The sequence below is a fragment of the Dysidea avara genome, chromosome 4 (genome assembly GCF_963678975.1).
Source record: "Dysidea avara chromosome 4, odDysAvar1.4, whole genome shotgun sequence".
NCBI lineage: Eukaryota > Metazoa > Porifera > Demospongiae > Dictyoceratida > Dysideidae > Dysidea > Dysidea avara.
The window spans coordinates 9,563,522-9,585,527 of record NC_089275.1 but is presented as its reverse complement, the minus strand read 5'-3'; the positions used below and the strand labels follow the sequence as shown (position 1 = coordinate 9,585,527).

The 22,006-nt window shown below is 39.4% G+C and overlaps 3 long non-coding RNA genes across 10 annotated transcripts; 1 reads left to right on the top strand and 2 right to left on the bottom strand.

The window, feature by feature from the left end:
• Positions 1–1,263: 1,263 nt before the first annotated feature.
• On the bottom strand, positions 1,264–12,798 carry LOC136252364 (uncharacterized). 2 transcript variants are annotated; one of them, XR_010699486.1, is made up of 4 exons: positions 12,621–12,798; positions 11,334–11,381; positions 1,480–1,536; positions 1,264–1,427 (listed from the first exon to the last, which is right to left on the bottom strand). It is a non-coding gene; the product is annotated as an uncharacterized lncRNA (long non-coding RNA). The 2 variants fall into 2 exon arrangements; XR_010699485.1 differs by lacking the exon at positions 11,334–11,381 and having other exon boundaries at positions 12,621–12,781.
• A 37-nt stretch (positions 12,799–12,835) lies between these two features.
• On the top strand, positions 12,836–19,361 carry LOC136252365 (uncharacterized). Of its 7 annotated transcripts, XR_010699493.1 has the most exons (7): positions 12,929–12,943; positions 12,999–13,128; positions 14,038–14,095; positions 14,147–14,286; positions 14,347–14,472; positions 14,522–14,857; positions 18,574–18,842. It is a non-coding gene; the product is annotated as an uncharacterized lncRNA (long non-coding RNA). The 7 variants fall into 7 exon arrangements; XR_010699491.1 differs by lacking the exon at positions 12,999–13,128 and having other exon boundaries at positions 12,836–12,943; positions 18,574–18,840; XR_010699492.1 differs by having other exon boundaries at positions 12,925–12,943; positions 14,038–14,286; positions 18,574–18,843.
• On the bottom strand, positions 15,549–16,364 carry LOC136252366 (uncharacterized). Its single transcript, XR_010699494.1, has 2 exons — positions 15,772–16,364; positions 15,549–15,726 (listed from the first exon to the last, which is right to left on the bottom strand). It is a non-coding gene; the product is annotated as an uncharacterized lncRNA (long non-coding RNA).
• Positions 19,362–22,006: the final 2,645 nt, after the last annotated feature.

Sequence of the window (22,006 nt, the reverse complement as noted above, 5' to 3'; positions counted from 1 at the left end):
TATTATATATCTGTTAAAGAAATCAATGGTTATAATTACAAAAGAGTCCATACGTGTCTGGGGATCTGTGCTATTATGTATTTTAGCTTAAACTTTCTAATAAAACAATCGTTTTGTTGATTGCTTGTATCACTTCATGTATGATATTGATGGAGTCTATCCAAGTATGTAAATCAAAACATGCATATATGGAAAGAGTAAACAAAGTTACATTAAATATTATACAATTGAAGAAATTTAATGTGCTTGAGTCTATTCTATCACAAACAGGTCGGTGACATGCATACTGGTCTATATATTATTATCTAGCTATCATATCAGTAAGTCATGTATTACAATGAGTCATCCATCTCTTCAGCCTAAGTATGCAAAGAGTATGCTGCTAGGGGGAGGTGGTTAATTGTATACTTTTAATGAAATCAAAGTAATAACCAAAAATGTAAGATTAAAAAAATGCTTTAGACCAGTTGGTTAATAATCCATACATGCTCCTATATAAACTACCGGCCTTATACTGAAACTGAGAGGCCAGGATACAGATAGTGTATACGTAATTATCTGTATTATAATTTTATATGCATTTAAATGATGATGATTATCCATACCTAGATCTGTTATAGTTAGCTATAATGTATTTAATTTTCAAGAATAGTGTAATTTTCAATAGTAGTTGTGTGCATAATTGTGCACATCTTCAACATTATTTAATTTTCAGCAATCTTTGTGAAAGAGTTACAAAGAACACTATTTGTGACCGGATTTACGAAAAAGGGTCTTCCACACATCCAATTCCATAAACTTGGGAGACCATTCCTTAGTGTTCAAGTAACATAATTATTATCCTGAAACTTTCACCATATATTCAGCTGTGTTGGTGCTCATTTCTGATCAAATGTCAAGTCAATAGCTCTTTCCATTCTAAAGATATGAATTGCCAAAGTTGGCAAACTGGATGTGTGTGGAAGAGTAGGAAGACCCCCCTTTTGCAAATCCGGTCACATTTGTACATTTGGTATGTGGTTAGTAGATTGCTTGCAACAACCACCTTTCCATAGTCACAACAATGCCACATACTACCACTGACCACACATGCATGGCACTTTTATGCTGACACAAGTAGAAAGGTCATCAGTGATATCAGTTGAAATTCATCATACTAGGTCTCCAAACAAGCCTTAGGCCTGGATCTCCAGTAAGCACATACACTGCCTTTGGATCCTTACTGTGTACACATAAACATAATGTACTGACTTATAACTAATGTGAGGAATAAAACAATCACAATGGAAAATTTAATGTATACATGATGTGTAAACAGTTTACAATAACACAATACAGACACAACATTCACACTGTAAATGTCAAAGTAGCACTATAATTGTTCTCAGATGTATACAGCAACATTGAATCACTGTTTTCTGTTTCTCCTACAAGTAGAAATATACGTATATCTGTAACCACTGCATGTATGTAGCTTACCTAGCTCAATACGTATAAGCATCTTGTCTTTGCAGTCCCATCAGAATAATTTTACGTCTAATGTAGAAACAAACAGATCTTATACACTTTACATGCAAAGTGAAATATGCATGTAGCAAAATACACAATAGCGTTACAGTAAACTTTAAACGTTGAAAATATTAAGTCATCTAAACCTTCAATGAAAAATCCCTTTACTGTTAAATTACTTTGACAAGCAGAGTAGTGTAGTAGTAACAAAACAATCTCAACAAAAAGTGAACTCATGTTTGCATAGAAGAGCTGTAGGCACCACACCTGCACCTACTGCCTAATTTTACTTGGCAGCTGGATCTGAGATGTATTGACAGACATTGACATGAATGACTCACTCAGCAGCCACCTCCTTAACCACCTCTCTGTATGTAGTGGCCACCTCCTTAACCACTTCTCTATAGTGGCCACCTCAAGTAGTTTCCAAACACAGCAATGGTGTACTACATGACATGTTTTCTAAAGCAAATTCTTTAGCCAGTAAACGGTTCATTACAAAGCATTTTTGTGATGGGTGTGTCCACCCACCATTCTAGTTAAAGTGCTTCGCAACACACAAGGAAAGCCCCATTCATTGCTCTCAGAGATCAGCCATCCTCATTCAAGTTATCCCAATGAGAATGAAGGTTGAAACTTTTCAAACTTGTTTACAAGCATGATGTGGACAGACAAACATACAATCATACTACACAGAAACATGTGGTTTTCCTATATCCAATTTCAGGAAACCAGGTTCATTCCCACAGCTGGCCTACAGCTTAACAGCGCATCGGGTTAAAGTTACTAAACAAACTTTAAAATATTTAAAGAGGAATTAATTTTATTGCTATGTATGATAACTGCTTTGTAGAAATCAATGATCGAATTTCATAGCTTGCAGGCAAATGCCAGATAGTGACAAGGGACTGATACACATTGTCATACCTGATGACTGATACCTTCATTCATTTCCTCACTGAAGTACCACAATCCACCTTCATAAACCACATGCTGTAACACACTGACTAGTGTATATATATATATATATATGGCTACACTGCCATTAAATAGATCACTGCATGTCAAACAGCTTATCACGCCTTCAGGCACAATATAACATATGCTCAAAATCTAGGTTTATCCAATCGCTATGCATTGTTCACATGCAGTGATTTAACGAACACGATTATTTTGTCACATGAGGACACATAGTTGCCATGGCGCCAGTATTATTGCAAGAAAACCAGCCGCTTTTGCCAAGCCTACAGCAGTGAACACACTTTTTATTAGACTCTATTTAGGCTGTTTTGGGTGGGTAATAAACTCATATACTCCACCTTGTTTTCTAATATACTCCACACCTTCAGACACAATATAACATATATGCTCAAAATCTAGGTTTATCCAATTGCTATGCACTGGTCACGCGCATGATTTAGCGAGCGTGATTATTTTGTCACGTGAGGATGCATAGTAGCCATGGTGCTAGTAGTATCGCAAGAAAACCAGCCGCTTTTGCTGAACCTACAACAGAAACAGCCGTGAAATGAATAATAGTCTAAATAGAGTTAGAAAAGGCCCTCAGGCCCTTAGTAAAGCCCTTGCTTCACTCGTGCGCTACAGCCCGGGCCTTCGGGTTTATAAATTTCATTGACTCTGCTTTGTGCCCGTGTAACTACTTTAGACTCCATTTAACATTACATTCAGATTACTTACCTCATCCACGGATGTTTCTGCTGTAGGCTTGGCAAAAGCGGCTGGTTTTATTGCGATAATACTAGCACCATGGCAACTATGCGTCCTCAGTCATGTGACAAAATAATCTATTTAGAGTGTAACGTGAAATAGAGTCTAAAGCAGTTGTTATACGGGCACAATATGGAGCCTATGAAATTTATAAACCCTCAGGCCCATAGTAGCACCCTCGCTTTGCTCGTGCACTACAGTCCGGGCCTTCGGGTTTATAAATTTCATAGAGTCCACATTGTGCCCGTATAACTATTATTTAGGGCCCAACTTAAACAATTATGACAAAACACCTACAAGGACTTGCAAGTGATTACAGTTCAGTATGGATTATAGGGTAATTGCCCGTGAAATCAGCACCTTCATAAAGAATTAATGCTAATTGCATTCTTGAAATTTTAAATTATGGAAAGAATGTTTTAATGGAGTATGAAGGATTATAATTAAGACTCCCTGGGCAGTCCTCACTTTGTTAATAGCAGTGCTGTCTTCTCTGGTGGCTGCTTATCCTCCATTCCACACTTGAAATTATTCATCACATGACAAAGCTTCCAATAGACCCAGCTTTGACAAAAAGTCAAAACTACACTCACACCTTCACATGGATTCACAGGGAAATATTTTATGGTAATTTTATGCAATGATACTCATATCCTACAGTGCATTCATGTCAGCAACAATATATTTGCTAGCAACCAAAAAAAACAGTTATTGTAATGTACTCAACAAAATAAAGGCTATAGAACTATTATATATAATTATATTGCCTGCAAAAGTAGTTTGTTCTTAGCTGTGCTTGTGCTAACACAAATCACACAGCTGTCCCAATCTTCATCCGATTGAAACTATCATCACCATACATACATACATATGGTAATACCTGGCCTTAAATAAAGGCCAGAGGAAAGCTACGGTCACTCATGAGAATGACAACGAATGAACCAGCTGACCATTAACTTATAAGTTAATGAGCATAATGCATCCCATGGACTAGACCCATGGACTCACTGATGGACAGGGCTTGAAACAGGAAATGTTGGAGACTGTTTTCACGAATACTATATACGCACTAATATTTTCAAAAGATGATGCTAGAAATCTTAGTTTGGGTACACAGTTGCCATCGATTTAAACTATAACCATAACAAATGCACTTGTAGCTAAAAGTACCTACTGCCAAGGGCGTAGGTAGTCTCGCGTGCCAGACGGTTTGTGTGGGGGCGGCAAATAAACCGTCTGGTCACTGTTGCACACTTTCTGTGAACTCACTGGAATGCAATTAGATTACATCACGGCATTGTTTTGCGCCAAGGATGATGCAATAATCGTTCCAATCACCTCTTTGAGCAGACTAAGACAATAATTGTACTGGTAATGTCCTGGTGATGCATTCGAAACATTGCTGAACGTCTTCCTCGACAATTCTGTCATTTCACAAATCCGTAGCGAACCACGATCGTTCTTATACGAACGTTTTTAAGAGCCCTGTACTAGGGAAACAAAGATCCTAAGCCCATGGCATTGTTAAACTTTCGAAAAAGTGATCTGTAGCCGAGATTCAGTTCTTTATTACACTAAGAATTTGAATTATTAGTGGTTGTTTCGTCACAGAGTGCGCGAAGCGATCTGATTGGCTCTGCCAACATTCCGGCAGTGGTCCCGGAATGTGTGCAACAGTGACCAGACGGTTTATTTGCCGCCCCCACACAAACCGTCTGCGGGCACGCGAGACTAGGGCATAGGCAGGGGAGTTCGGACGAACCCCCCTTTCAGAGGCAGAATTTTTAAAAATCATACCAAGTCTTACAGCCCTGGAGCTCTCCAGTAGCTACTTACCCACCGGCTCCTCTGTACTACTCTTGAGGGTCACATCACATTAATGCTGAACCATTGCAAATTTTATCTATTACATCACGTGATCAATTGCGCACATGATGCATGATTGAAATGGTATGAGTGAAATGGCGAAGGATTGTGTTGAGACATATTACAAGGCAGCTGCTGCTAAACTTGAGTGGTCGTGTTATACATGTGTCAGGTTAGAACAAACTGTGAATTGTTGATGCATATTTAACTGAAGAATGGTTTGTTTATTTTGTTACATGTTGTGGGCATGTGATGTCTTGAACATATTGGAGTACAAGCCAAGACCATCAACAGGAGGACTGGCAGAGAATAATGTATGCCTGGAAAGAAATATTGCCAACTGCTAAGGGACTCGAGTGTGGAGGGCTTCCATGTGCTATGAAATTGAAGTTGGCTGTCAGTATGCTGTCTGGAAGTGAAGATTAGTTAGTTTTACAATAGGTTTATAGTTTCATAAGCTGCATAAACAGCTGTGTGTAGATTTTAGCTAGTTAGATGCACAAACAGCACCTTTCGATGTTACTGCTTAAGGGCACATTTTATGTATACTTCATTTTCGTTCAAACATGGTCTAGGGGAAGCACCCAGACCTTTTCCCCTTAAGGCATTCCACTTTAACTCCAAACCCCTTCAAAAAAATCCTGGCTATGCCTCTAATTGCTTCATCACCAAAGCTAAAAATCTATTATACCAAGTGCAGCATTAATGAAGAAACCAGACATACAAATTTATGAATAATATAGCATTACTGTATTGTATAATCAAATATTCCATGCATGACTTTGTGAAGACTAAGTAGCAAAAGTTGTGAAACAATAATATACATTGCAAGAACTATGTAGATACGGTATGCATTATGTGTAAAGCTCAGTCTGTGTGTCCTGTCATCCAGTTTGTAAGCAAAATACATCACACCAAGTGAATGAGTGAGTAGCGTGACAACAGCTGATGCATGAGGATTGGGGTCACCAGTGTACCCCTCAGCTGAGCACCTTATCGTGGTTTGATTTGAAAATTATATTGGGCTTACTCCATTGCTAGGAATCCTACCCCAACACAAAAGAAAAAGCAGCTACTACATACATAAACAACCCATAGCAGAAAAATCTCAAAATGTAACGAATAATTATTCTTTGGCAGAACTATTGTTATGCATATCAGACAAGCAATGGACTGGACCAAATGGGGATAATGTGCACTTTGTGGATGGTGAGTTACCGTGAGTATGTACAATGCATAAATTGTTTTGATTATTCTAATTACTTACTTCAAATACACACACACACACACACACACACACACACACACACACACACACACACACACACACTACAGAAAAAAAAAGAAGGTCACCAGCAGCTAAGCAAAACACAGCAGCCAAGTAAAATACAGCAGCCAAGTAAAACACAGCTGTTGCTCCCCAGCGAATTAGCACTGGGAAGCCTCAGTTACTTGAGTTTGGTGCAGGAGAATCCTCTTGGTGCAGCACTTGTAAGCCACACAAGGATTGCCCAAGTCTCACAGAGAGAAGTCACAGAACCTGAAGTTCCACAATTACCCCTAAGAGAGACAACGACAGTTGGGTATTAGCTTCCCCAGAAAACACCAGGTACCCATTAATGTTATAGCTACTTCCCCAGTTGACACAAGGTCACCAGGTCTTCATTTTACAGCCAAGTACTCTGGAGCAATATGGGTAAAGATTTTTGTTTAAGAAAGCAACAACAACACCAACTTAGCATAACCGGGCATGACCCTTTTGATTAACAGGATGATGTTCTAGCCACTTGGCTATTCTGCCTCTCTCTCTCTCTAATGCACACACATGCACGCAGTGAACCGGCACTGGAACACCTGTGCATTACCCAAGTGATATGAGTCAACACCAGCAAATATCTGTAACATATTAGAATATACGCATGCGCATATGTAACACGTGACACAATTGTTGTATTCGAAGTATTTCGTGTAGCGTCTATCACATGGTGTCAGAATGGACAAGCTAACGCCACCAGATCCGCTAGACTTGGATGGCAGTAACGTTTCTGATGCTTGGAGGAAGTGGAAACAACGTTTCGAACTCTTCTCACTTGCCAGTGGCCTCAGCTCGAAAGACGAAGGAATCCAAGCTGCGACTCTACTACACGTGGTCGGACCCGATGCTCTAGAAGTCTACAATACGTTCTCGTGGGAAGATGGAAGTGACAAAAATAAAGCAGCAAAAATACTGGAGAAATTCGAAGCATATTGTGTGCCGCGGAGAAACATCACGTGGGAAAGACATATGTTCAATACGCGCGACCAACATGACGGAGAAACAATCGACCAGTATGTCACAGACCTCAAGACCAAAGCCCAAACATGCGAGTTTAAAGATCTTAAGGACAGCTTAATAAGAGACAGAATAGTGTGTGGCATACACTGTGACAAAACACGCAGCAGACTCCTCAGAGAACCTGATTTAACTTTGCAGAAGGCAGTTGACATATGTAGGGCAAATGAAACGACATCATCCCAAATGAAGCTGTTCACCGGTGACCAAACTAATGGTCTACCTGCCATTCATGGAATACGGTCTCAGAGCAAACAAGTTCAAAAGGTATCTTGTGACCGATGTGGAGGTTGGCACACCAAGCAACAAATCTGTCCTGCATTTGGAGCAGAATGTCGAAAATGTGGCCGAAGAAACCATTTTGCCAAAGTATGCCGCACAAGGGTAACTCAACCACTACACAACTACAGTATCCAAAGAGAGACACCTGACAGTGATGATCTGTTTATCGGCACACTCGGACAGGCTCACGGAGTAAAGGACTGGTCGGTTACTATCTTAATGAACCAACAGAAAACCACTTTCAAGATTGACACTGGCGCCCAATGCAATGTGATACCTCAGTGGCTATATTACCAAGTGTGCAAGGACCCACTCAAACCATCCTCGGCTAGCCTAGTAGCATTTGGTGGCCATAAGTTACACACTTGTGGCAAGGCTAAAATACCATGCCAATACAAAGACCTGAATTACCTTGTCGAATTTGAAGTCATGGACCACAACGTTCCAAACATTCTAGGACTCATTACATGCATTGAAATGAACCTTGTACAACGCATAGACACTGTTGGTAACAGTCGTGCTAATTTGTTTGAACAGTACTATGATGTGTTTGAGGGACTGGGGTGTGTCACAGATGTGCGTTACCACATAAGGATTGACCCAATAAAAACACCAGTAATCCATCCACCACGCCGTGTGCCCATTACACTCCGTCCAAAGATCCAAGAAGAGCTTGCACGTATGGAAAGCCTTGACGTAATAGAGAAGGTCACTGAACCTACAAGCTGGGTGAACAGCATGGTGACAATAATCAAACCTAATGGCTCTTTACGTATCTGCATTGACCCTCGTAATCTTAATGAAGCCATTCAGCGGGAGCACTACCCCATGCAAACTATAGAAGAAGTAACTACGCGGATGCCAAATGCCACCTACTTCTCAGTTCTGGATGCCAGTTCAGGCTATTGGCAAATCAGCCTTGACCAAGAAAGTGCCAAGCTCTGCACATTCAACAGCCCATTTGGTCGCTACATGTTCAAACGCCTTCCATTTGGCTTATCATCTGCACAAGATGTATTCCAAAAAGTGATGACAGAAATGTTTGAAGACATTGATGGCGTGGAGGTTGTGGTTGACGACATTCTTGTATGGGGAGCAACTGAGGCTGAGCATGATGCTGGGCTGATTAAAGTCCTCGACAGAGCTCGCCTACGAAACCTGAAATTGAACAAAGCTAAGTGCCAATTCAAGAAACAAGAAATCACTTACCTGGGACATGTCCTGACTAAAGATGGATTGAAGCCAGACCCCAAGAAAACACAGGCGATTAATGATATGACACCTCCAACAAGCAAAGAGGCCCTACAACGTTTCCTTGGCATGATCACATACTTATCCAAATTCATTCCTAACCTCTCACAAACTGCAGCACCTCTTAGAGCACTGCTAGAAAAGGATGCAAAATGGCAGTGGCATCCGGAACACCTACAAAGCTTTTCGACATTAAAACGCCTAGCCAGCAGTGCTCCTGTTCTTGCATACTTCAATCCCAGGCAACCAGTCAAACTCTCAGTTGATGCCAGCTCCAAGGGTCTAGGTGCTGTCCTTCTCCAAAATGACCACCCTATAGCGTATGCTTCAAGAGCCCTTACAGACACTCAACAACGGTATGCTCAGATTGAGAAAGAGATGCTCGCTATAGTATTTGGCTGCACAAAATTCCATGACTACATCTATGGCATGCCTGATGTTGAGGTAGAAAGCGACCACAAACCACTTGAAGCAATCCTAAGAAAACCTCTCCACCAAGCCCCATTAAGGCTACAGAAGATGATAATGACTACACAAAAGTATTCACTCAACGTTACTTACCGACCAGGCAAGCAACTTGTATTAGCTGACACACTATCACGAGCTTTCCTACCAGAATGTGGAGAATCAATAGAAGAGAAATTTGACATCAACATTTTACAAACTTTGCCTATCTCCGAAACAAAGCTAGACCAACTAAGAGAGGAAACCAAAAAGGACCCACACTTGCAACAACTAGCATCAGTGATTGCCACAGGTTGGCCAGAGACAAAGCAAGAAGTGCCAGCAAACTGTTTACCCTACTGGAACTACCGTGATGAACTATCAATTTGCAATGACATCATATTCAAAGGTGAGAAAGTCATAATTCCCAATAATTTGAGGCATGAGATGCTGCACAATATTCACAGTTCACATCTAGGGATGGAGAAATGCAAAAGAAGAGCAAGGGATGTTATGTTCTGGCCTGGGATGGCCGCCCAGATTCAAGACATTGTTGCAAACTGCCATATCTGTAGTACGCACCAGCGAAACAATATGAAGGAACCAATGATATCGCATGAGATCCCAACCAGGCCATGGTCTCAGGTTGGTGCCGACCTGTTTGAAATCAACAACCAAAAGTATCTAGTTATGGTTGATTATTACTCGGGTTTCATTGAAGTGAATTTGCTCCAAAATGGAACCACCAGTAAGCACATTGTTACACATTGTAAATCACAGTTCTCCAGGCATGGAATCCCAGACAAATTGATAACAGACAACGGTCCACAATTTTCTAGTGCCGTTTTCAAGCAGTTCGCACAAGATTATGGATTCCAGCACCTAACATCAAGTCCACACTACCCACAGTCTAATGGCATGGCAGAGAAAGCTGTCCAAACAACTAAGAACCTTATTAAGAAAGCCATTCTAAGCAAAAGAGATCCATACTTAGCTCTACTTGAATATCGAAATACACCTATCTCCGATACATTAGGATCACCAGCACAGAGGCTCATGGGCCGAAGGACAAAGACTCTACTTCCAACCACTGCCAAACTCCTGCAACCTAAACTCATCAACCCACAGACTGTTCGTAAGGAACTCAGACAAAGGAAAACACGACAAAAAATTTACTATGACCGCCACACAGCCACTCTCAAACCATTAACAGTAGGAGACACAGTCATGATGAGAGCAAAAGGGAAATGGGAACCAGCAACAGTTATTGCCATTAGTGCAGATGGACCTCGCTCCTACATAGTCAATACTCCAAGTGGACAAAAGTACCGTCGGAACAGACGCCATCTAAAACCAGCACCTCGCAGTCTGGATGCATCTCACCACTACACAGCTAATCAGAGCTATGATAACTGGCTGGATGAGGACAGTATTGCTGATTACAATGACACTGCTGAGATGGAAATACCAGCAGAACAAGACAGTAACCCATCACCCCATTTACAACTTCGCAGATCACAGAGAACAATTCGGAAGCCATCAAGATACACCGACACAGATTATTGAACTCTAATATGCAAACACCATAATGCACAATTTGTTGTAACCGTATGAGTGCACACTCAAACAACAAGGGAGATGTAACATATTAGAATATACGCATGCGCATATGTAACACGTGACACAATTGTTGTATTCGAAGTATTTCGTGTAGCGTCTATCACAATATCTTGAGACAGGACCAGTTACTCATAGGAGACTGTATCATGTCTCACAGGTGAAGGTATGGACACCCAAAGTCCCATTCACCCACACTGCGATACATGGACAGTTGGCATTTACGTATACCTCCCTGGTTTATACCAGGTGGCCATTGATGTAACAGCTGGGTGGACACTAGACACACAGACACACTACACACCTGCACTATCTGCTTTGTCAGTAGATAAGGTTGGGTTCAAAGGCTAACCTGTGCCAATAGTAGCAAATACAATGAATAACACATTATAATCTCACTTGAAATTATATATTATACATGTAAGCATGGACGCAGTTGTGCACTTTGTAAGTATCATATTAAAGTTTAAAAATTTTGAAATGAATTTTAATGAATTGAGGTAATGCCATTATAGATAGGGGTATAGGGTCTACTGTTACTCTCCAATACAAGGCAAACTGAGAGGCTACATTTTTTCTTGATGTGTGCCAGACACATGACAATGAATGATGCTCTGCCTACAATAGTGGTATACCAAGCAGAAAGCTACATAGCTGCATTACACAGCAACGAATGTATACTTTCAAAACCGTATGCATGGTGTAGTCCTTGTAAAAGTGAACTCTATTGGCTAACACCTTGCATATTGAGTTTGTGTGTGTGTGTGTGTGCGTGAGTGTGTGTGGTTGGCGCATGAAGTGTGAAAGGTGGTCATAGGGTTGAGTCAGTTTCGTCTAACACGTACAATATCTCTTTTTTGTGATCAAAAAGTATCTGCTATACACTCTATTGCCTATTGTACCTGCAGTACCATGAAATTGCTCTGCTAAAGGATAAAATAATATGCATGAATTTCTTGCCTACGTCATGATATACAGCAATAGAGGAAGCACTAAAATAGTTCTGGAAATGTGGCTTGTGATTTAACATTGAACGATCAACGTGATTTAAACATTATTAATGACAAGCAGCCTTCAGATGCTAGCGAACCCAACTCAGTAGTTGAAATAAAAAATGAGTAACAATTCAAGAGTCAATAGTTTACTAACAGTATCATGATGGGACAGAACCACAACGACATTTTCTACAGGCCTGAACATTTACGTCAATAATAATGTGGTGTTTCCATAAAGTTTTAATGAAATCATGACTGCTGCATTGCATGGTGTTGTACAGGCATGGACTGCAGGCGGAGCTGCGACTGTAGTTAAAGTCTAGTGCCTTTCCCATGGTCAGAGTTTAAGTGGTGACTGTACAAGTCACTCCTTGCATCTGTGGTTTTCACAACATGTTTGCTAGTTCATGCAAGTACAGTGGGACAGGAACATCCAAGGGAACATCATGAGACCTAGTCTCGTGCGTGCGACACCTATCTATGATCAGGCATATTGCAGGGTATGGATACAGCCGAGGATACAGCGTAGAGTAAGATGACACACTGCCTTAGGCCATTTACAACACACAAGCACTTTGAATTCACACTAAACTCACAATAAACTTCCAATCTCACTAAACTCCAATACATCCGGAGAGACAGTCAAGGCGCTACACCTGACACCTGCATCCTTCAATATGGTAATAATAGCAGCGCTACCCAAATGTGTGACTATACATGGTGATACTATTCAGGTATTACCTGATATAACCCGTGACTTTTCCTCAGATAACTACCTGAATATATTACGAGAATCGGGTGTAAAATTGGTCCACTTATCGTCACACCTAAAGCGCATTAAGCTTTGTGGTGTGCGCTAATAGGATTACATTATAGTAAACGAACACACCTGGGACTTACTCGCCCTCCCAGATAACAAGTAGGTAGTTGTTGTTGTTAATGATGATTCTGTAAATGTTAGATGCAGTACTTAGTTCTTTAAATACATTTGTTGTGTGATGCACACGGATGCACAACACTTTATGGTACTCCACCCCCAAGGGTATCTGAGGGCTAGCCTGTCAAAAAGTATGAAATCTGTGAGGTGGCTTGGTGATCATCTTTGTAAGTTATCTTTAGAGTTGTGTAAATATAACCATGCCCCCAAGTTGTTTAGATTTGTGCTCATTAGCTAGGTTTGTGTATTTGTCTGTTTTGTCTGGTAGGATAACCATAAACCAGTGTCATATATGCAAAAAGGTCCAATTGCCATTTTGTTCGAAGTTGAAAACAATAGTTCAGTTTTGTGTGCTGACAGCCCTCTGCAATAATATTCCCTCAAATGTACTGTTACAATGGCATGATTGAAGTGTTATCATCAAAAGATTTCCACCCTTCTACTTTGTCTTTGAGCCTTTAAAATTCACACCCCTAAGAAGGCTTTGAGTTCTAAGACCACAAGATCACACTAATATTTAATGCTTAAATTTGCGCAGTGCACACAAGTTGGTCTCATACACAATGCAGTGACTGAGAGTGTGATCAAAAATTTGCTTGAAAAATTCTGTATCCTGAGCATCAGGAGGTAGATGGTGAATAATTAGGCTGCCTCAAACTATGACCTACACAATGCTCAACATTTTTGGTATTTTTCCATCACCTCCCACATCTCTCTCGTGCGCAACACCCCCACTCCCATTCATAATAAGTCCACACTGCACCTTCTTTTTTGAGCAGCTGTGTGGACTACACTGTGTGTAAGTAATATGTTCTCAGGCTCGTACCGCACATCCTAAGGAGCTCTACACTGACATGCCAGTGATGTGGCTGATTTCTACAGCTAACAGAAAGCCAGTACTGTACAGCTATACAGCTGTATACCTTCTTCCCCGTAGGCAGAAAGAGTTACATTTTGTTTCTCAATTGATACTGTTAATGTGTATTGATACTGTTTCAGTTTCTCATGGTACATAATAAGGGTGATATGGGAACAGTCACTTGTGTATTATCTTGTGAGCTTACGTGATCTTACAGGTGTTGACTGTTGTGCAGATGAACTGTGCTAGCTCTGCATCTACTGTAACTTGGAATGGTGAGTGTGGTGATGTGTTGTTACCATCGTGGTGTGTGTAAACACATGTAGCATGAGTGAATGAATACATCAGAAACTTTCTGCCAAGTGCTGTATTGCTAACTTAGCAAATCTATGTAGTCGTGTTATTTATAGTGAACAATGATGTCGCTAATGGCAACACGACACAAGGTGTGCCCCCGGGGTTTCAGGTATGTAAAGTTGTGCAGTAGTCATTTTGTGTTGTGTGATAATTATTGCTTCCATTACAGGCTACTCTTTCTCACCTGTTGCCATGGTGATGGAAACATTCTTCACTCTTTCCATACTGATGTGACCTACGTATGAACACCCACAGGTAGAGAAGAAGGTGCAGAGTTGTCTACATCCCATATATAGTAGGTGGGTGTGGTGTATGGCTCCTGGTGTGATTATTACTGTATATAGCCCTCATTGACTGGTATATCAGTAAGTGACAATTTTATATAACACATGAGGGGATAGCTGAAGTGACCACCAGGTAAGTTGACAAGACTCATGATCAAATCAAGACTGACATCATGGTTGTGTTGCTTTGGCAAAAGAACGTTTGTATATCTGACATGAGTTAGATAGTGTACTGTATTGTACCATGGGTGTACTGTATATGTAGGCTCTTAATTTTTACATTTTCTCCTTCAGTTGCAGAAGTCATGTTTGCTGAGCTATTACTATTAAATCATGGTGAAATCAGTAAGAACCTGACGCCAATTAACTTTGGGATTATTATGGTGTGGTTGTTAAGTAAGTACATTTATGGCTATCAGTATACTCACGTAGTTTAAGGCCTTCCCCTACAATGTTTGCCATTACTTACAAGCGTGATTTATCATGTTCATGTGTAAAGAGTATTCATATTATACCTTGCTACTTCCCTTTGGCATTACTTTACCTACCAGAAATTGTTTGTAAATAGTCTATTATTGACTTGACAAAAGTCTATCATACCTGCACCTACGCATTGAAAGTGGCCACAGTGAATGCATGTAATGGAAAGGTCACATGCAATGAAATGCAGTCAGACCAGTATTGTGTGTCTGTCATAATCAATATCATAACACCTTCAATGTAATGTACACAATCAATCATTATTTTGATTGTTTATCTATTATTTGATTGTTAGAGTGGGAACCAGCTGATGAGGCCAGCCACTATAAATATCATGGCCGAAAAGTCATATCAGCATGTTTTGTTGATAAGGCTTCCTGGTTGCATCTTCTATAAAAGCATTAGTGTTCCCTCCTTTATATATAGGCTGAAGTAAGCTTCTTTAAATGTGATAGTGCATTTTTTGCATATTCATATTAAGGTTTGTAGTTTGACCACAAGACGCACCCACATTATGAATGTCACACTTCGTTAAGCCTCTGGTGACCTTTACAATATTTTCCACTATTTGTATCATCAGCTTTGGCTCTTGTGAATTAAACACAAATTGAACTCGGTAAGGGAACACCCACCAACCTCAAATGGTTTGATGAAAAGAAAAAAAAACATTGTACAAAAACAAGTTAATGACAATTAATAAAAAAAAACATGTCCTCATTATGTGCCTACTTGTGACTACATAATTTGTGACTATTCCACTGAGCATCTTCTATCATAGTTTGCTCCTTTGACAACAATTTTATAATCGTGTGAATGTGGTTGGTGCTTACCTGTCCTTCAAGACATGTGAGTGGGAATAATGCTTTCCATTCCCACCACCTTTGGCAACATGGAGCTGGAAAAGTGTGTGGCTCTCTCCCAGGGAAGTTCAACATGCTACACGTGTTTACATACACCTAGATGGTAACATTTTTATTTTTACATTTTCAGTTGCTGGAGTCATGTTTACTGATATAGGACTGCAGTACAACAGCTGCAAGCTATACAATTATTAAACATGATGAAATCAGTAAGGACCTGACGCCAATTAGCTTTGGGATTATCAAGCTTTGGTTGTTAAGTAATTATCCTTGTGGCTATCAGTCATATATTTCCCCTATGGTGTTTGCCATTACTTTATGAGCATGTTTTATCATGCTCATGTATCATCAAGAGTTAATAATAGAGAAACTCTTGGTATCATGTATAAAATTATTCATATCATGCCTTGCAAATTCTGAAAGGCAGTATAAATGAATGATTACAGAGACTCTATAGTTACTTTCATGTCATGTTCAATTCATATCTCAGCTTCCTGATATCACATCATGTTTATTGTTTTGGATGCATGGGTATATGTGGTCATAATTTACTATCATTAGGTTTGACAGACAGCCTTTCAACACAATGGTGTGGTTAACTAAGTGTCCTATATGAATGTACAGAATTATATACAAAAAGTTGATGCCTTAATAATTCCAGCTGGGGAAGTAACCATATTGCTTAATGAAGTGATATTCATCAGTGTCATGAAGCTTGAAACTTGAGAAATCACACTATTGTATATTGTATAAAAGTATTCATATCATATAGCATTTGATATCATATCTTGGCCAGCAGACTATGATGGAAAGCTCAAGCCTCACTTTACAAAGGTGTTCATATCTCTTGGTAGAGCATGAAAGCTCAAGCCTCACTTACTAAAGTATTCAGCTGAAGCCTTACTTAACAAAAGTATTCACACCTCTTGGTAGAGCTTGAAAACTCAAGCCTAGTATATATCAGAACACAGCAAATATGTGTAGGAAACCTTCTTCGTTGCTACAGCCATGATGCCTGCCACAGCCAATAATCTGATATTCATTGTATAGTAGCCGCTGTTATATTACAAAATTTGACCGGATTTCACATAACAAGGCTTCCACACACACAAAATCAAACTTACGATTTTACCAGAAATGGATTGCTGGTCTAACACACTATCATATTTCACACTGTACCTCCTTCAGCACTGACAAGTCTGGTTTCTGTAGCAGCTTTCTTCCGACCCTGTCAAAGCCACGAGTGTGAGATTGGCACCATTAAATGGCCATGGCTTTGTGATAATGGTGTGTAGTGAGCTGGGACTTCACAGAGAGCTCGCCAATAGTGTTCTCAGTCAATTTGGAGTAATTTGAGGGCCATGGAGGGCCACGGAGACCCCAAACTTGGCCTCTGGATTCCAATCGTCTTCTTACTTCATTTTATACCCGTATATTAAGACCACCGTCCACCACCACCCTCCCACCACCACCCTCCCACCCTATTACTATCACCTGTGATATTATTACCCGCTCGAAAAAAGCTGCTCAAAACAGGGCAAATTTTGGGTATCAGAAATGTATACACCCACTCAGTGATAGCTAGTGAACAGATGAACAATTGGTGCAAATTTTGTTTGCACAGCTGTAGGCACTGGGAAGTTATTACACAATGATTCCTTAAAATCGCCATATCTCCTAACAAAGTTTTGTGCGTCGAAGCCTTGTTTTGTCAAATTCAGTCACAAATATTGGTTGAAAATGTCATTGTGGTACCATGCAGCATAGCTTATGGTCCATCAACACGTGTACAGCTATTTCAATGGCTGATAATGTTAGTGCAGCAGGCTGTTGTGTACTACACAGCAAATAGCTACGTAGCTGTATAGCTACACATATACATACAGCAATGATATAGCTATAAACTAGTCTACATTTGAGCAGTAGGCATAGCTACTCAAGAGCTATAGCTAAAGTGTACAGGCTTAAACGTATTTCGGGAAAGTTCAAGCCTGCATGCAAATTATTCATACAGTACACTGCTTAATAGCTGATAAAGTGCATATAACATGAAAATGGATCTAGGGGCATCCCTCCTTCAAATTTTATTGCACTTAACTACCACCACCCAACTTTAGTACTTCAGTACTATACTATTACCTGTATACAATAGTATAAAGTCAAGTTTGCCACCTCTGCCTTGCAAAAGTATAGAGGCATTGAAAGCAAAAGTATTCCGAGCATGAAAATTCAAGCCTCACTGAACAAAAGTATTCACAATGCAGCAATTATGTGCAGGAAGCATTCTTGGCTGCCACAGCCATGATGTCTACTGCAGCCAATAAAGCCATAGCCATGATGTCTGCTGCAGCCAATAAAGACAGCCGCAACCAATGATGTATACTGATATTTGCTGTTTTATCATAAATGTATATAGCCTATTAACACACAGCAAAATTGATTGTGAGCAAACAGCTTGTACTACACTGTACATATGCATATACACCAATGATACAAGGGATCACATTTGGTAAAGTGCGGCAATTCATATCATATGTAGTATTTGATAGTTTGGCTTCTGATATCTATATAGTATATTGCAGCCAAATGATACACTTTTCCAACTCTTATATCATCCCTATACTTGTATAATATTTGACCTTCTTCTGAGTGCTGCTGTGCCATGCATGGTGTGTTGTGTAGCTGTGTGCATATATACACTCCTGCAAGTCAAGAGAGCATACATCTGTCTGTGTGTATGCAGGCTGTTAATTTTCACATTTTCCCCTTTAGTTGAAGGAATGTTTATGCTGACACAGGATGGCAATACAACAGCTGCTACTGAGCTATTACTATTAAGCCATGATGAAATCAGTAAGAACCTGAGGCCAATTAACTTTGGGTTTGGTTGTTAAGTTGAGTACATTTATGGCTATCGCCATAATATAGTGTAAGGCTTTCCCCTACAATGTTTGCCATTACTTATGAGCATGATTTATCAGGCTCAATGGCTCATGTAAAACAGTATTCATATCATGCCTTGTAACTTCCCTTTGGTATACATATATCATATGTATCGTACATTAGGTCAACTAGCTACTATTGCATGTCATGTTCAATTCATGTCACAGCTTCTGTCACATCATGTACACAATGGCAAGGGTTCATAATATATAAAGGGAGAACTCTTGACAATGGTATATACCAGCTACTATAGAGAGTGTCCTACATACGTATAATTGTACAGAATTACAGAAAGTTGATGCCTTTTGAGGAAGCTCATAACAGGTTATATTCATGTAGTCAGAAAAATCATGCTATTGTATAAAAATATTCATATCATATGTAGTATTTGATAGTTTGGCTTCTGATATTGCATGAATGGCCAGCCAAATGATACACTTTTCCAGCTCTTATATAGATCATCCCTAATATTTGTTCTTTTTCTGAGTGCTGTACCATGCATGGTGTGTTGTGCATATATACACTCCTGCATGAAAGTTAGAAGTCAGCATACATCTGTCTGTGTGTATGCAGGCTGTTAATTTTCTCATTTTCTCCTTCAGTTGAAGGAGTCAAGTTTATACTGACACTGGACCGCAATACAACAGCTGCTACTGAGCTATTACTATTAAGCCATGATGAAATCAGTAAGAACCTAATGCCTTTGGGTTTGGTTGTTAAGCAATACATTCTTGAGTACATTTATGGCTATCATGCAGCCATATAGTGTAAGGCTTTCCCCTACAATGTTTGCCATTACTTATGAGATCATGCCTTGTAACTTCCCTTTGGTACATATATCGTATATATATATATATATATATACACATTGTATCATACATTAGGTCAACTAGCTACTATTGCATGTCATGTTCAATTCATGTCACAGCTTCTGTCACATCATGTTTGATAAATATCATTAGGGGCAATATTATTATCTATGGTTTGACAGACATCATTTCAACACAATGGTATATACCAGCTACATATAGATTAATAATTGTACAGAATTACAGAAAGTTGATGCCTTTTGGGGAAGCTCATAACAGGTTATATTCATGTAGTCAAACTTGAAGCTTGAAAAATCACGCTATTGTATAATAATATTCATATCATATGTAGTATTTGATAGTTTGGCTTCTGATAGCATAGTGTTTTAACATTGCATGAATGGCCAGCCAAATGATAGCTCTTATATAGATCATCCCTAATATTTGTCCTTCTTCTGAGTGCTGTACCATGCATGGTGTGTTGTGCATATATACACTCCTGCATGAAAGTTAGAAGTCAAGAGAGCATACATCTGTCTGTGTGTATGCAGGCTGTTAATTTTCACATTTTCTCCTTCAGTTGAAAGAGTCAAGTTTATAGGACCGCAATACAACAGCTGCTACTGAGCTATTACTATTGAGCCATGATGAAGTTAGTAAGAAGCAATTAACCTTGGGTTTGGTTGTTTAATAAGTAAAGTACATTTATGGCTATCACCATATAGTGTAAGGCTTTCCCCTACAATGTTTGCCATTACTTATGAGCATGATTTATCAGGCTCATGTAAAACAGTATTCATATCATGCCTTGTAAACTTCCCTTTGGTACACATATATCTTTGCTTCTGAGTGTTGTGCCATGTATCATACATTAGGTCAACTAGCTACTATTGCATGTCATGTTCAATAGACCTTTTCATTTTTGGTAGAAGTATTCATTAACTTTGTAGGGATTCAATTAAGACAGCTGGAGTACATTTTTTTAACCAAACCACCACAACTTCAATAGGCTCCTGTACATTTTAGCTCTTTTTTAAAATTCTGTGGTTGTGCAACCATACCGTATATAATAAGCACTGTACTAGTAAATAGACCAAAGCCTGCCCTACATGCTGGTGGTGGTCTGGGATTAATCAGTCAAGCTGGACCTGAGTAGTCAAGCGATAATGCTGCCATAGGTTTGTGGTCATAAGGCATTATTGATAATTGTGATTGGTGCTAAGAGATAGGTTTTATAGTACAATAAACTAGTAAGGACTCTTCTTTGTGTTGAGAATTAACACTTTAACCAGCAGCAAACTTACTAATCATGGTTTTTAACAATATCCCTAGTGCAATAAGCACAAAAAACTAATTAACTTTATTGCTCTACTATAGGTACTCAGGACCAGCTTGACTGATTGATCCCAGACCACCACCAACATATAGGGCAGGCTTTGGTCTATTTACTAGTACACTGCTTATTAGAATAAATGGTATGGTTGCACAACCACAGAATTTTAAAAAAGGTCAAAAATGTATTGAGCCTATTGAGGCTTGGAGTATTTTCATGGAAGAATGTACTCCAGCTGTGACATCATCACTAATTTGTCTGATTGCATACCAAAAATGAAAAGGTCTATTCATGTCACAGCTTCTGTCACATCATGTTTGATAGTAATTATTTACTATCATTAGCGGGCAATATTATTATCTATATATGGTTTGACAGACAGCATTTCAACACAATGGTATATACCAGCTACTATAGAGAGTGTCCTATAATACGCAGAAAGTTGATGCCTTTTGGGGAAGCTCATAACAGGTATTATTCATGTGGTCAAACTTCTTGAAAAATCACACTGTAGTGTATAAAATAGTATTTGATAAAATTTGGCTTCTGATAGCTATAGTATAAGTATTTTAACATTGCATGAATGGCCACCCAAATGATACACTTTTCCAGCTCTTATATAGAATAGATCACATAATATTTGATGTTCTGCCATATAGAAGAGTGTGTTGTGTAGTTGTGTGTACACACCTTGTCGGTATGAAAGATAGAAGAGTATACATCTGTGTGTACTTTTCCAGATGTTCCTAACTCAGCACCTCCTTTTGCTAGATCCGTACAACGCATACTTGCATATCGAGTATGTATTGATGTTACTGCTTCTGAGTGTTGTGCCATGTACTGTTTGTTAGCTATGTAGCTGCATATACGCTCCTGCATGAAAGAACTGCATTTAGGAAAGAGCTCATCTCAATGTGAGGGTATACATCTGTGTGCATGTATATGTCTTATTTTTTCACAATGTTTCCTTCATGGTTCTCTCACTGCAACAGCTGCTATAGCTATATGAATATTAGACATACAGTAATACTTCAGAATATAATCATCTGTGCTAGAAGGTATATATCCATCAGTGTGTTATATAGTGTGATGAATATGCAAGAGAGGTTGAATGATCAAG